The sequence below is a fragment of the Alosa sapidissima genome, chromosome 17 (genome assembly GCF_018492685.1).
Source record: "Alosa sapidissima isolate fAloSap1 chromosome 17, fAloSap1.pri, whole genome shotgun sequence".
Taxonomy (NCBI): Eukaryota; Metazoa; Chordata; class Actinopteri; order Clupeiformes; family Clupeidae; genus Alosa; species Alosa sapidissima.
In genome coordinates, this window is record NC_055973.1 from 8,448,283 (window position 1) to 8,465,807 (window position 17,525).

The window sequence follows — 17,525 nt, forward strand, 5'->3', positions numbered from 1 at the left end:
AATCTCCACATCATTCTAATTTTGAAAACGAAATGTCAAATACCATTAATAGGGATCAATATCCTTACAGGCAGACTGAATTTGTAGCCTGAAGTCTAATGAACTGAGAAAAGGGACTCAAAGAAGCTGTTTCTAAAAAGCATGCACTGGCTTCTCTGCTCGCTGGCATATTGCATATGTCGGTTTCCCATGCATGCAATCCGTTAGAAACAATCGGCATGTGTTTGTTTGTGGTCTGCAAAACAAGCGAGCTATTTTCTATGGAGTGGAAGTATTTTTGCCATGGGTCCATGTCAGCATCAAGGAACAACAATGCCTTCACTGTCTGACCATGAACCAATATTGCTTGGCTATCTGTGGCAATGCAGTTTAATGATATGTTAGTGATGTGAGCAAAAACTTTTTTTTTTTTTTTTTTTATTAATCAAACCCAAATGACTGAAGAGCCTCAATGTACTCAATAGCCGTTATTATTTATTTCTACGTCACCTTAATAAAAGAAAAATATTCTGTGGGCTAAAATAATACAGTAGGGCACATAAAAACATTTGGAACAGCCTAGCTACACTAACCCACACTGTCCCTTCTGTTGACAGCATGTAGTACAGTAACGTCATGCTGTCAAGATAGTGTGCACCACTAAAAGTGTCCCGTCATATCTCTGAAGTGTAAACGAACGCGACAACTGATTGATGCCGATCTGCATGCCTACATTCGGATACCTCAAAGCATAAAACAGGTAGGAGTTGTCAGAATGAATTGTGCAGCTTTTAAGTCGGAAGTAGGAAATATTTGATCATGCGTTTCATCACAGAATAACGGATCCATGCGTGTGGTAGTAGCATCTTACTCAGACATGTTGAACAAAGGAATTTTATATAGCCTGTTACATCGACATCGATCTAAATACGCATAATCGAAGCTGGCTATTTAATGTAGCTAGCTCTATGTAGGCTAATAACAATAGCTTCGCCTTTTAAAACAATGCCAGCCTCAATGGCGTACTATTGAGAGACAGTAGCATAGGCTACAATTTGGTGCTTGGAACGCTGCACTTAGCCTGAAACAAGTGAAGTGACAGATTCGGTGGTCAGCTTGGCTGCAGATTACACGAGCTAGCAGTGTCAGTGTCTAATATCAATCGAGTTTTACTAGTAAATGGGCAATTATGAAGGTCAGCAACTTAGGAGGGCAGTGTGCTGAAGAATACATTATGACAAACTGATTTGTTGTTGTGCTTTCAAATGGTGACATTAGGCCTGCATATTTCCAGACCCTTCAGCTTGCAAGCAGGGATGTAGTGGTAAAATAAGAGGTGAGTAAACTATGAATTCTGTAATCTCGGTGAGGTGGACTGCGCCATACGGTATTGGATTTTTTTTTTTTTTAAGCATTCAGAACATGTTTGATGACGGTGGAGGTTATTGTCTAATGTTTATAACAATACCAGTGGTATTAAATGGTTAGTGCACATATTGTGAATGTGGATAATACAGTGTAATTTTTTTAAGTTAAAAGTTGCAATTGGTGAATCAACTTCTTGAGAGGTGGATAAACTCTAATAAGAGGTGGATAAACTCTGAAATGTCAGAGGTGGATAAACTACTTGCGTTTAGCCTTCACTACATCCCTGCTTGCAAGTAGTAACTGTAATATGCAATCGGAAAACTGAAAAAGTCTTGCGGCCCCTTTCTCAAACAGTAGGGTCAGGCAATCTTCTTTTGTTTGAGTTGGTAAAATTGACCTGTCACTTTCCTCTCATTCGTGTCCATAGAGTTGGCTGTCATGCCAGGATTTTTTTTGTTTTGTTTTTTTACTCAGAGTACATTTGGAATTGAGTAGATGAGCTTTATCAAGACCATTTGTTAACTAGTCTAATAATGTCAAATAGTCCTGTTGTGCTCCAGCAGATGCACTCCCATGAAGGAAGGGTGTAGGCTACTGTTAAGGCCTTGTTGAACACAGCTGAACCAGGCATACCGTACTCACTGACGATGTTCACAATTGTCTCTCTTCCCCGTGGGCTTCCTCCCACCCACCCACTGTCCATATTGATTTTCTGGACGTGGATCTGAAGAAAGAGGACCCTGGAAGTATGAGAGCCCCTGCACTTGTGCCTTGACTTTACCACTGCAGTTGCTTTTGGTTCAATTTTGTCAAGCATTTTCTGGTCATAGAACTGACCTTATTTTATAAACAGTCTTATTGTCTGTATGGCATGAGTGGGTAGTTAAGGGTTTTCAAATATAATTTCCCCTGGTCAAGTGACATTGTTTCCCATATTAGTTGGCCACTGAATAATGTAGGCGGCTCTTTAAATTATTCAGCAAAAGCTCGGCATAAGACCCTGTGACAGCATTGACAGCCATCTGCTTATGCCTTATCCAACATACCTCTTCAGTCATCTCCTTATCATGTTAAGGGAGGTAGAAAGGAAGTCTGTATCAAAGATTTTCAATGTGTCTACTAGATATGCATACAGCCCAAACAGGCCGGTCGACTTTATAGTGGTGACCTCCTTATGTTTACCCTGTCGAGTGACACCATTTTGAATGCAACAGCTGACAGAGTCGAGATGATAACACAGACTAAATATAGCTCAGCTGTTCTGTATTTTGGCTGAGCATATCTCGCAGGCTCTAATGCTTCAAGGAATTCTGTTAAGCTAGATACAAAGCACACAATAGGTCAGAGCAGAGTTCAGAGCAATACACTTTATTAAGGGATACAAACGTGGAAACCTCCAGTCAATTACATAGTATATTCAATGAAATAATGAGGTTGTATGAACATAGTGCTATTTTATGTAAATGTAGACAGGTAAGAGGAAGACGTGAGAAGTTGTTGTTTTAACTCGTTAGCATGTTCCAGTTGACATTTTATTGATAAATAATGTAAATATTAGGTATCCATTTTATATATATATATATATATATATATATATATATATATATATATATATATATATATATAAAAAACATAATGGTCAGGTATGCTTTGTGTTTTTCTTAATATGAGATTTCTACAGCGCTTTTATTCTCAGTGAGATTGTAAGTGCATCTTTGTGTCAATGCCAGAGGAAACAAAGCTTCGAAGATGCACTTACAGAAATAATCATTGTGCTTTTCCTGTACTTGGGCATACTCTGACTGCAACCTGGGGCCAGTTTTGTCACATTCATGTGCGCGCGCACGCACACACACACACACACACACACACACACACACAGAAAGAGATGTAGCACACAAAGCAATGCCATTGTGATGACAGTGATAGCATTCCCATGCCTGAAGCATATCTTATTGCACACATGGACCATGCCTTTTTCAACCTTGGCCCTTTCCCAACTGGGATTACACATATTAACCTTTCTGCACACTAAAATAATAACTGAGGCTAATACAATAAAAAGTAGGTTAAACCTGGATTATTGAAGTTATGTTTTGTTTTTGTCCTTTAGGGGATTGCCTTGAAAACACTCTTTCAGTTTCAGTTAGAGATCTCTTTTTTGTCTTGTCTATTCGAGTTATCAGGCTCTAAAGGTATGACTCGGGTAGTATTGAGATGTGAGTAATTAGCAAGATTAAACTTTATTGTTGACACAGGCATCTGCTGTCATTGCCATAGCTTTGTTGGTAAAATAGGTTTCCTTTAAAATGGCACTCTGTATAATTCATTGGCAGAATGAATTTTAGATCTTGAACAGTCTCTACTGTTTTTAAAGGATAACTATCACTATTCTTCTTTATTTAATTTAATAATATAATAACCCTGCTCTGAGTCTTTTATCATGTTTTGCTCAACCTTTGTAAATGTTTTTTTTTTGTGTTTTGCCATGTTTGTTTATTCATGGTTATCAATAAAAATAAATGTCGTCTCCTAGTGGCTATTAGAAGTATGGCCACTGAGAGGATAGACCTCTCCGGGCCCTAATTTGAATGACTATTTGGGTGGGGGGTTGGGATGGGGAGCTGTTGCGCACCCGCACCACATTTGGGTGTAAGTGGCCACGAGGACCCAGGTTCGAATCCGACCGGAGGTCATTTCCCTAACCCACATGCCCTCTCTCGCTCCCAGTCTCTTACCTGTCATTTCTTCACAGTCCTTTTTAATAAAAGTTAAAAAGCCTAAAATCTTAATCAGCACTTTAATACCATGAGAAAGATCCGAAGTGCAAAAATTGGTGGGTCACCACCAGGCTTGGAATTTCACCATTCTGGGGCAAGGCCACTTGGCCTTCAGTTGGGCATATTTGGTGGGGGGCACAAAGGCCACATGTCAGGGCACCAAGGCCAAAGTTAACTATACAGTAGTGAATGATCAAAGTTGATTAAAGTTGTATTTAGCCTATTCACTGCAGTAGACCTGCATCACTGTATGAAACATTACAAAAACATGAAACATGACATATTACATAGAACTGTAAATCATCTGATCATCTAATATTTACAGATATCTAGGCTATATATAACATTTATTTTATATTTGGCCTGTTATGAAATCATGTATTGAACAATTTAAGCACAGCTCAGCTTTAAGAAACTCAAATAGCCTAGATGCATGCTTAGCATTTTGTGATCATTAAGGCTACTTTCACAAACTCTTAGTCAGCTGTCCTCTGATTTACCTATATCTAGGCGATATTTGTAACATTTATTTTGTATTTGGCCCGTTATGAAATCATGTGGAACAATTTAAACACATTGTAAAACTTAAAGCCCAAATGTCGAACTTTACTACAAATTCAAAACTGGATTACTCTGGAACGGCTAACTGTACAGGGGACTGCTTAACACCTTTGTGTTCGGTAAGGTCTCCTGTTTATTCTGATATATGGTTTGTCATGTGTTAAAAGAAAGGTTCGTAAAGTATTCCACCGAGATGAATGGGTAGGGAGAACATGGGACGCAAAACCTTAAGTAGAATGTATGATTAAATTGAATTATATTATTTACTTTTCTCGCGAACCGTTCAACACAGCAATTGTCGGCTAACATCGTTTAAAAGCTGAGAAAAAAGCTCTTTCGTTTGATACTTGTGATGTGTGTGTGATGAATAGGCTACTTCGCGAATAGTTCAACTGAGAATGGGTGAATTTGGACGCACTTTCTTTCTTGCGCTGTCACTTTCTCCACTGCGTAAAAGACTAAATTAATTTGCGCTGTGAATGCTAAGATTATTTTCACAGGCCACAGGCTAAATAAAAATCGCTATTAGTAGGACGCAAAGCAGAATATTGAAAGAAGGGGGCACCAAGGCCACCGTGGCCTGTAAACCTCTGATTTTCAAAGGGGCCTCACGGCCAACCGTCGTGGCCGCCGAGAAATTCCTACCCTGTTAATAGCTTTATTTCACACATGAGAGAGACACTCTTCATTGTTGTTCTTTCTGTTGCATTTCAAGAACACTGTGCTTTTTTGACAATGTCCTGACTCCTGACTGAGAATACTCGTATTAGTAGCTAATATTAGTAACTAGTATTATTTTTCTGTGGGATGTAGTTCTATTTTAAGGAAGTCTGCAGATTACAGAACTAAATACAGGAGCATCTCAAACAAATTGAATATCGTGGAAAAGTTACATTTTTCCATTTCAAACTGGAGATGAATCAATTCTAGATTAATTACATAAAGTGAAACATTTCAAGCCATAGCTCATAGCACTTGTAAATAGTAATAAAAACATAAAAAAACAGTATTTCAAAATATTAGAATAAACAATGTATAACACAGAAATGTCAGTTTCCTGAGCCTTCAGTCTGATTCAGTACACAGGGGCAACAATCATTAGAAAGACTGCTGACCTGACAGTTGTCCAGAAGGACAGTCATTGAGACCCTCCACAAGAAGGTTACGCCACAGAAGGTCATTGCTGAAAGGGCTGGTTGTTCACAGAGTGCTGTATCAAAGCATATTCATGGGAAGTTTACTGGAATGGAAAAGTGTGGTAGGAAAAACAAAGCCGATTCAAGAACTTGGAGACACTTCACAAGGGAGGGGCTGAGGCTGGAGTCAGTGTATCAAAAGCCACCACGCACAGACATGTCCAGGAAATGAGCTACAAGTGTCATATTCATAGTGTCAAAGTAGAAGCATCTTACCTGGGCTAAGGAGAAAAAGACCTGGGCTGTTGCACAGTGGTCCAAAGTCCTCTTTTCAGATGAAAATACATTTTGTATTTGGTAAATCAAGGTCTGGAGGAAGAGTTGCTTGAAATCCAGTGTGACGTTTCCAGTCAGTGATGTCATTGATGAGCCATTTCATTTGCGGGTGTTGGTCCACTGTGTTTTTATCAAGTCTAGAGTCAATGTAGCCATATAGCAGGAGACTTTAGAGCAGTTCATGCTTACATCTGCTGATAAGCTTTATGGAGATGCTGATTTCTTTTTCCAGCAGGATTTGGCATTTGCACACAATGCCAAAACTACTAGTAACGTGTTTTGCTGTCTCGCGTGCAAGCAGAATCCTTCAAATGCGCTTACTGTCAAAATACTGATGCGCTGTTTGAAGTTGGGCTGCTTGCTGTTAAAGGGAATGACAGATGTCACGGCCAAAACGCACCCATGACTGATTAAGAAACAGTAGAACAACCCTTTCGAACAATGCGCTTGGTCTCTGATCACAAAATCACCCTTAGGGGCCTATTTTGGCGATATGAAACGTCTGGTCAGGGGTGCAAAGTTATTTAGATATTTAAAGTGTAACTCCAGCGTAAATTGACCCCAGGGTCTTTTTCTGCATTAAAACACATAAAATAATTAAGCCGTGGCCTTATATGTGTTACACCGCAGTGTTCTATACTATGTTACTCTACACTGCCTTGCACTAGGCCACACTGTTTGAATTTTTCTTTGTAGTTTCTTGTCTCCTGATTATGTGTCATGTTTCGTTACCTTTCAGATGACCTTGCTGAAATGCATCAGCTATGACTGATGTGGAGTCATCGTCCTATGAAGACTTCATAGCCTCAGGAAGGACTGGAAGAAGGAATGCTATCCACGCAGGCAACCTCGAATCAAGCGAATTATCTGAGTCACTATCCAAGCTCAACATCAGTAAAACTGGTAGGTTGTTTGTTTCTTACCAAATTAGTGTAATCTTACACTTTTTGCCAATAGCATGGTTATACATTAGACACATCATTCAAAACTAAAAGTGTTATATACTAAACACTCCAAAACATCTTTCAGGATTAATAAAGTAGCTATCTATCTGCAATTAGAACATGCTCAATCATTTATCAATTACCTGTACAGAGAATGCACCAAAACCTAAAGAGGACTCTGGTTTGCACTTTGGTGGGCAGTGCACAACAGTGGGGGTGATATTGTGATGTGGCAGGATGAGGACTTGGTTGTTTTTTAAGGTGCTTTTGAAATAATGGTTCAATGAAGCGGTTTAAGTCTCTCTTTCTCTCTCTCTCTCAGGTGGTGATGATGAAGGGGAGCAAAGCCAGGACTCCTCAGGCTCACCTCCTAAGCCAGAGGAGACTAAAGAGCAGGGCACCTAACTGCTAACTGAAACCTATCAGGGCATTTGTTGGGCACATCTCCCCCCCGCCCCTTATGCTTCCCCCGCTGTGAACCTCCTCCAGCCCCAACCTCATCTGTGAGATCAGGCCATGGATGCTCCGCTGGTCAAACCGCTGAGAGACATGTCCATGTCTGTCCGCCTGGCTGTGTGCCCAGGCACAGGAACAGGGCTTTACCTAAAACAGCTGCCGGAACCCACAGCACTGCGGCAGCTACCGGTCTGCGGCGAAGGCTGAGAGGACAACCCAACCCTTCCGCTATTACCATGACCACCTCCACTGCCGCAGTGGACATCTCCAGTGGCTTGCTACTGCCCCTCCTCAGCCATTTCTGTAGCTGAAAGTTGACTAGGAAACGCCACAGTAGGCTGCTTGCGGCACCGCCAGATATCCAATGACTTGTCCCCGAGGGAGGCTCACTTGTTTTTTGGGCGACGAGGCGAGTGGGGGATACAGTAGGGGGACAGTTCTGTCGTCCAGATTGGACTTGTTGACCCGCACCTACAGTACAGTATAACTAGACAAAGATTTTTGATCGACAAATCAAGCTGCCAAAGTTGTTAGTCTTCACATATTTTCCACTCAGTGGCGTTGTAGGTGTATGTGACGGCATACTGTAGCTTACCCTCTGCTGTTTACCAATATGTATGTATAGGGATAAATACTTTTGTATTCTTTGTGTAGGTATATTTATTCATTAACTTTATGCTGCCATCATATAGTAATATTTGCACTGGTTTTGTGTATGCAGTATACCATGTAACACATTGAAAAATCCAACCAGCATGTGTGTTAGTACCATTGTGTGAAAAAACAAAAACACTATTAAGGTCAAATTCATGTGCACTTTTATATGGAAGAGCTATAACTGCCACGTCAGAGTTTTGACAGTGTTGTCAATCTACTGCCCGTGTAACCAAGAGTCAAGACTGTGATCAGACATAGGCCTACCGTGGAGAAGGCATGTTTTTCATGCTGTTTCAGTCTGTCATAGGATGGTTGAGATTTCTTCAGTCTTTATATCAGTAAAGTTTAAGCTATACAGTGATGCTCCTGCTAAAGCATTGAGTTTGTGGTCGATACTTTTTTTTCACACTGTGTATAAAGGTAATAAAAAGTGCTTAAAATCCACAAGAAGGCTTCTTATGTATAATGAAGAGTGATTATCACTAATAGTGAAGGAGTTTGAATAAAGTAGTTCATTTCAAAATGTCACTGAGAAAAGTAGCTCACCAGTTAGCAAAGGTGCGTTATAGGTGCAGTAAAAAGCCTATTGTTGCAGAGACCAACAATCGCTTGACTTGATATTTTCATACAATACTGTGTGTTACTCATACAGTATACAGTAGGCCTATCATATCAGGCAGTTTTGGTTATACATTTCTAATTCACAATTATGCATTTCTGTGTTATTGTGTAATATTGTGTGTGAGTCAGAATGAAGGAAGAATGGCTGGAATACTGCTTGCTGTTGTGAGAGCAAGGTTTAAGATTAACCTAAATTATGATTGAAAATGCCGCTATTGTTGTACTGTTTTTGACCACTAGATGGGACTATTTTTAGATTTTCATATTGGGCTCCCTTAGACCGTCTTCAAGAAAACATGGCCACCCTGTGGACAAAAAGTTAACCTGCAGTTTTTACACTTCAGATCACCAACTACTGGAAAGAAGTCTGCACACATTTTGTTTTGTAGACAATGTTTTCTTTGAAAATTGAGCATAAATACAAAAATGCTCCAAAAAAATGAAAGAATTGAGTGGGGACCTCTTTACAGTAGTGTTTGAATTCACCCTGTCCTGCCGCTGGGATATGCACGTCGAACTGCTTTTGACCTTCTCTTTGACTTTATTCTACCAGCTCCCTAACCTGGCTCTCAGCCATGCCACACCAGGGCCAGATCTGGGCCAGGGACACTAAGACAGTCTCCCTTAATAAAGCTTTCAGCAGCGCCTCCAGCTGCTTCTATTGAGCAATCTGTGGTGTGTATTCAATTTTGACTATTCAAAGTTATCAGTGTCCATGTGTTTTATGATATTCAATATATGTAACAGGGCATTTCCGGGTGATGTTATTAATTATATCATGGATTCACAAGGCAGTTTATTCAAATACGGCAATAAAAGAGGATTTGGAATCAAAATCCACTTTTACGATTTGGAATCAAAATTCACTTTTACGATTAGGTGGTTGGTATATGAAGGTCTATATTGTGGAGTTCCTACAGCCTTCGCTCCAGGCCTAATCTGAAAGTCCAGGCTGTAATGTTAAGATGCTTGACCCATATATTTAGACACAGACAGCTTATACCTTTCACAGTGGGAGACATAGACTTCCTCCTTCATGGCTTCCTTTTAGATGACTATTACTGTAGTTCTGGATTCGCCACAGACAAAGCATGTATTATATAAAATTAAAAATATGCTGTTATATGCTTTACCAATAATAAAAAAGTATAGAAATCAAACATTATGTTGTTATATTTTTCTTGCTAGAATATTTTCACCATTTTTCATTCTCTGAAAAGCTTCATTGAAAGTGACATTTGCCATTTAATGTAAGCCCTGCCGCATTCAGACCAAACAAAACCACAGGCTGACCTTTCCTGGGTGGCAGAAACAGACACATTAATCATTTATCAAACTGGACTCCAGTAGGCTGCAAATAGTTGCATAAAAATGGAACATTTCTCTTCAGATTTCAGTTCTCAGGCTATACTCATCCCTGTTGTTCAAGCATCCAAGCATTCAAGTCCAAGATGAAACTGGAGTTAAAGCAACAGTATTCAGCAATCTGCCTCTTGGAGGTATTTCTGTAAACAAATAGTTATATGACCTTCAAATTAATTTTGATGGTATACGAGAATGACCAATAAGCAGCTGTCATTCTCATAAGCCATCCAGTCTAGTCAGTGATTAGTACTGTGAGTGGAACACTCAGTGAATGTAAGAAATGCGTTCACAACATAATATTATGATTTATGGTTTGTCAAAAAACACCAGTTGGCCCCTCAATGTTTCAGCTTTCAGTGTTTGCATGGGGTTTACCCACTTTTTAAGTACTAGATTTAAACCAAAAGTCCTATACAGATTTAAAGAAAGGGGGATGCCAACTTATCTGAAGGTGATAACAAGACTCGGAGCCTTTCCAGAGGAAGGGGACGTATTCAGTCATTAGTTTACATGGTTGTTTATGTGCAGACTCCCCCATGTCAATTTCCCTCTTCATTCTTTGAAAGCTGGATCTCCACATGGTCACTAGAGGCCAACTATTGGTGTAGTGGCAGGATGTCACAGCTGAAGGGAAATATTCTCCCTGACAAGCAGAGCATCAATTCTCCACACCACTGAGAAAGCTCATGTCAGGGTGTCACACTATTCCACCCCCTTGTGGTAATTTAGGAAACTGCAGATGGGCTCCAGCAATTCTAGCAAATTTCCAATTCTCAGCTATGCATACCTCTGCGCTTGCATTCCTAAGCATGATACATGTGGACCGCAAACCTGGGGAATCTATCATGGTTGCAGCTATATAAAAAATGCAATATGTGCAGTCTGTTCAGGAACTACCAGACCAGGACTGAATTCAGATGTATCCATTAGAGAGGGCCCAGTCATGTGCTAGGGGCCGTGGGAGGGTTTGCATGTGTGGGCAGCGTGATGCTGGGTCTCTGGGGACTGAAAGGGATTCTGCGGTGGAAGTGGAGGAGCTCTCCACAGACTGCGTTCACACAGCTCACACAGACAGTGATGGATTCAGGCCTGATGGGGCAGTGGCATACCATCATTTCTAATTTATCTCAAAGGTTCTCTCTCTCTCTCTTTCACTCTTTGTCTCTCTCCAACCCTTGTCTGACCTTCGCTCCCTTTTTCTTTTCTTTCTATCTATCTATCTATCTATCTATCTATCTATCTATCTATCTATCTATCTATCTATCACATCTTAAAGGGTAAGTAATAATCTTTTCTAAGTCAACCATTTGACATACATGTCTAATTAGCCACAACCTGAACTGAATACAGGAGTGCAAATGACAGACACACACAGACACACATACACACACACACACACACACACGCGCGCGCACATGCGCCGAGCAACAGCAACTCTCTCCGGTGTGTAAGTTGAGAGACGACACAGCCTCCCACGCCAGTGGCTCTGCAGGTCTGTCAGGAAGTGAAATTGGCCATTGTGTCGATGCTTGTTAACAGCTAGCTCTCTAATGACCAATCGGCCCGTCTGCCCGTTTCCGGAACACAGCAGGATTGAGTCCTACAGAACGCGAGAGAGAGAGAGACAGAGAGAGAGAGACGAGTGTCCACACTGAGTATGTGTGTGTCTATGCCTATGGCTGTATGTGTGTGTGTGTGTGTGTGTGTGTGTGTGTGTGTGTGTGTGTGTGTGTGTGTGTGTGTGTGTGTGTGTGCAGAAGGGGCAGCAGCAGCAGCTGGTGCTGTGGAGAGCTGCAGGTGTCACGTCATGATCTGACAAAGCAGGATGCGTAGTAATTAGACAGTGACATTAGGTGACAGTGGAACGGCAGTAATGAGGACCAAACCGGGCAGGATGGATGGATGGAGGAGTGGAGAGAGACAGGCAGGCCGGAGGGGATGAGAGAGAGGGAGACAGAGACAGAGAGAGAAAGAGAGGGAGAAAGAGAGGGAGAGAGCAGATCACATTTATGTATCACAGGAATTAGCAGGTAAAGGTCATGGGACGCCTCAGTGTTACTCAGCAGGTAGAGATGGAGAGAGAGAGAGAGAAGAAAGAGAAGAAGAAGAAGAAGAGAAAGATGTATGTATGTTCTATTTATTTATGTTGAAGATATTATCCTGCTTCCTTGATGACAATGATTGCTATTGTTCTGTTATTGTTCCCCTCAGCCTCTGCATTTGTATCTGAAGACTTTATAGAATTATATGGACATGACAGTGAGAGAAAGTGTGTGTGTGTGTGTGTGTGTGTGTGTGTGTGTGGGGGGGGGTATGAGAGAGCGTGTAAAGGTAGTCTACTCTCCCTACAGCCAGGTCACAACCCTGAGATCTGACATATCAGCAGAAATATTATTCCAATTCATAGAACAATCCAAAAAGCCTATTTAAATGTATAGTGATGGTATGTTGTATTCTATTTATTATTCTATTATTATCTGATCTGCTGACATCCGACCTACAATCCGACCTGCCTTTGGTATAGTAAAGGATATATATGATAATCATGCTAGTTAAGGATATATAATCATGCTAGTTAAGGATATATGCTAGTTAAGGATATATATGATAATCATGCTAGTTAAGGATATACAGTACTGTAGATGATAATCATGCTAGTTAAGGATATATATGATAATCATGCTAGTTAATGATATACTGTAGATGATAATCATGCTAGTTAATGATATATAATCATGCTAGTTAAGGATATATATGATAATCATGCTAGTTAAGGATATATAATCATGCTAGGCAAAAGCAAAGTAGGACAATAACTCAGGCCAGGAAATTTACTTTGTTCCAGGCCACCCTTTCACGCAGACCACCAGACCTCTATTTTTGTAGGCTAATCTGATTTTCAGGGTAATTTTACTACCTTTACTTTAAAGCTGTTATCTTGGTCGTTATGAAGACCATCTATACATGCTATATATTTCCTTTTATAGGACAGCTTAGGATACTGATATCTGGCATCACATAATGTAATCATACCTGCAACAGCCTTTCTATCTAAGAAAACATATGGTTTCATGTGATTTGCATGTGATATCTATGTGACAAGTACTTTATGAGCAATTCAACAGAGAATAATGGGGGTGATTTTGGTGCTGGTCAAGTTGACTGTTTAAGGCAGGCAGAATGACCATCATGCACACCACCAGGAGATGTCCCAGTGCTCCCAATGTGCAGTCAGCCACTGCTGATTGATATCCCAGAAATCTGCTGATTCTGGAATAGATTCGGTGCAAAGCCGGGGCACACGTAGTCAATGCCTGTGCCAAATGCTTTTCTGTGGAGATGTCTGAAGAAGGATACAATCTGTCTAAATCATCAAATGAAATAGACAGAAAGATGAGAAAGCACATTGCTCACCCTTTTAAAAGTGTATTTGGATATGCAATTTAGCACCCTTTTTTTCAAAATATCACTGTATAAAATCAGAAATGCTTTTTGGAGATTTATCAGACAGCACAATTTGAATTTAATCGGTGCATGAAATATTTGAGTTCTAGAAGTCCCAAAAAGAGTTCAGGCATATTGCAGTGTTTTACTCTAATGTATGGCTCTATCACCATAGACACACATGGCTGCATTATTTTCCAGTAGACTCCAAATAAATCATATGTAATGCTTTTAATAAGATTTTTTTGTTATTAATCTTTGAGCTTGAGAAGAAACACATTCATCAAAAACAAAGCTTTGAGGACTAACCACATAATTATCATAACCTATGCACCCATTACAAATAAATAAAATTACATTGGAGCATACATTTCCAATATGCTTTATTATAATACATATTATGTCCTGTCAAATTGTTATATTGTTATATTTCTTATGTTACCTTGAGGTGCTGCATTTCAGGGCCCACAGCTTCAACACAGCCACACAAGAGAAACATTTCACAATATTAATGTGGATTAATCTTATTACAATCGCACATCTAATAAAACACTGTAGGTGTAATGTGATAGGGAGAGAGGAAACAGTAATTTGATTTAGAGAATGCCATCGCAGTGGCTGCTTGCTCTCATGTTTTGGAGGCTGCAGCAATTTCTGTGTAAATCAGACTGAACCTCCGGACTCCTGCATCAGTAGGGAGGACACCAGTGTTGATGGAGGAAGAAAAGAGAGAGATCCCATAGAAAAACGTACAATATTATCAATGAAAACATATCATGATCTGTTTAATTTCTCACCCAAGTCACCATGACTAATAAGCCATCCACTAATAAACATGTCTGGATGGGAAACGATAACACAATTAAGCTGCCTCTGTGCCAATTGAAAATACACAAACGTGCCGTGAAGATGAGGTATCGGGTTACCCTTGCCTGTCCATCCTATATATTCCCATACTGTGTGCTGAGCTGCATAAATAAAGCTAATACTCGGCTTGTGAAATTCAGAGAGAATATGTGGCCACTGCCATGAATCTCTCCTTCCCAGGAATAAGGGGCATTGGCTGACATTAACCTTCGACCTCTGGGAGAGAAGCTGCTGCCGTGATTCTCATGGTTCAAGCGCTGTCTTTAGGATTCCGCAATGGCCTTCTCCATCAGTTCAAGAGCTTAGGGTCTTCTATATGGTGGACTTTAGGAGCATATTAAAAGCAAATGCTTATGTTGTTTAAAGGTTAAACTCCATTTAAATGCTTTCCCATAAAATGAAAAGAGATTTATAGGTTCTATTTTTTGCCTCTGGGGGAATGTGATCTTGTGAGAGTTACTTATGTTTGTATGTATATTCCAAATTATGCTGAACTGTTTCATATTATGTTGTAATATGGATTTTAAAAGCAGGATTTTTAGTTTTCATTCAATGCATGTTAAAATTCTCTCAAAACAAAATGTAAAATCCTCAAACTCTTCTCAGCATCTCTGGTCATGGGAGAAGAACATGTGTTCATCAACAATGTATTTGCCTTCTTTGCCTTTGGACGCTGGGTTGACAAAGACGGTATAGTTGCTGTGTGTTTCAGTGATAGGGAGAAGCAGTGTAGAGAATGTGTAATCACCTTTATTTCATAACCATGCCTGTCCACTAGGATGCGCTGTTGTATAACAAAAACCCAACATTCTCCAATCTCATAGGAACACAGCCCAGCAATCATTACCACTGAATCAAATTTGGTGGCTCAATCATCAATCATCATTCGATAATTTCAGCTGTGATGTTGTGTAATGATGTCACAGAATATATCATAAACTAAAGAACAAGTATGTTTTTATGTATATCCTAAATTTCTTTCAAGATCGATGTAGTGTCGTTTGTCCTGGTGCTCAGATAGATTGTCTATGTGTTTACAGAAATCTTTCAGCTTTAGGAGTTATCAGAATGTCTTGAAGATATTCTAAGATCACACTGTAGTTACAGATATTTTTCTGTATACAACTAAATGCAAAATGCAACACATATCCAATTTTGCTGTACAAACCACATAGGAAAAAATATGAATATGTGCTTTCTATACCATATCTTATACCATATTTTACAAAAAAGAAAAAAGAGAGAATCTTGACCTCATCTTTGACATATTTATGTTCCCCAGAAACCAAGTCATTCATACATGGTCTTTCTAAGGGCTTATGGACAAACGGTGTATACACCATTGAAAATACCATGGACACACTGAAGTGGTTGTTGAACACATTTTGTGTGAGCAGAAACAGGCCAGGCAGTAGCACATTTTCTCAAGGCCAGCGCGAGGGCAGAGGAGGGCTGCAGAAACAGACTGACTGAGAGCCTGTTAGCTCTAGCCTTTGTATGTGTGTGTGTTTGGGGGCCGGGGGCAGGCTGGCCTGAACAAGGTTAAACTCTCAGACTCTACTAACCCCGCAGAGTATCCCCAATACACCACAGTACAGTATTATAGTACATTGTACAGTGCAGCACATCCCATTACAGCACAGCACAGCACAGCACATCCCATTACAGCACAGCACAGCACAGCACAGCACAGCAAAGCACAGCACAGCACAGCACAGCACAACACAACACAACACAACACAACACAACACAACACAACACAACACAACACAACCGCGTAGTACAGCACGGCTTGGCATGGCACAGCACATTACTATACAGGACAGCAGAGAACATCACAGCATATACTGTAACAGCACAGCACCATAAAAGAGCACGGCACAGGACAGCACAGGACCATACAGCCCCCCCCCCCCCCCCCCCCCTCCTGAGCACAAGAGGTCACGGAGGAACCAATGAAGTGTGTCAGCCTCCATCATCTTCTCTGTCTCTCTTCCTCTCTGTCGCTCTTTCATCCCCTAAATCTTGTTCTCAACTCTCTCCTCTCTTTCTCCTTCACAAGCTCTGTCTCTCTTTCACTCTCTCTTTCTCTCTGTCTCTGTTCAGCTCCCTCTCTCATTCTCTTTTCTTTCTTTATTCATCTGTTCACCCACTCTTCATTTCTATTTTCCATCTTTGTGCATCGTCCGTGTGAGTGTGTTTGCGTTCCTTCACCAAAAGGCCGCGGAGTTGAGTCTGTCCCGAGTCACTTTCTGTCTGCAGCACACTTGACTGCACTCTGGTCCTTTGCATCATGTCAGCGAGTGTGTGTGTGTGTGTGTGTGTGTGTGTATGTGTTTTTGTGTGTGTGTGTGTGTGTGTGTGTGTGTGTGTGTGTGTGTATGTGTGTGTGAGAGAGAGAGTGTGTGTGTGAGTCCAATCTGGAACATTTAAAAATACATATTTTTACATGACATGACCCAACTGGCAAGTCTATAATTCAAGGTTTTATACTGCCAGCTCTGACTAGGCAAACGTCTCCAATAATACATTGCAGAGATTATAACTGCCACTGCAGAAGTGTTTGTGCTCATATGACAAATCAGGCTCCTTTCTGGAGTTTTTTTGTTTTGTTTTAAACCACACACATTAAGATAGATTGGTTTGCTTTATAAAGAGTAATCCAATCTGTCATGCACAGAAAATAACAGAGGCTCTCGACTCTGGGCAAAATTACACCTCTGAATCTCTGTCTCCTGTCTCTCTGTCTCCTGCCTCCTCCTCCTCCTCCTCCTCCTCCTTCTGTTAGGGTGTTCCTAGTTAGGGTCCAGTTTTGACCAGATCTGTGCTCTTCCTCCTCTCTTGTACATAAACAAACATATCTGCAGAGACTCCCAACCAGGAGCTAACCTCAGCGTGTCTCTTTTGCATGGAGAAAAACATGACGAGATAAAAAAAAAACACACTTGTGAAAGTGTTTTACTAGGAAACGCAGTCGGGTTTGTTTAGACAGCTAGCAGTCTTTGGGTAAC

The 17,525-nt window shown here is 40.5% G+C and overlaps 1 long non-coding RNA gene across 1 annotated transcript; it reads left to right on the forward strand.

Annotated features, from left to right (window-relative positions):
- The first annotated feature begins 626 nt into the window (after positions 1–626).
- Positions 627–9,884, forward strand: LOC121688758. The gene is made up of 3 exons (XR_006024682.1): positions 627–739; positions 6,900–7,063; positions 7,427–9,884. It is a non-coding gene; the product is annotated as an uncharacterized LOC121688758 (long non-coding RNA).
- The last annotated feature ends 7,641 nt before the right edge of the window (positions 9,885–17,525 follow it).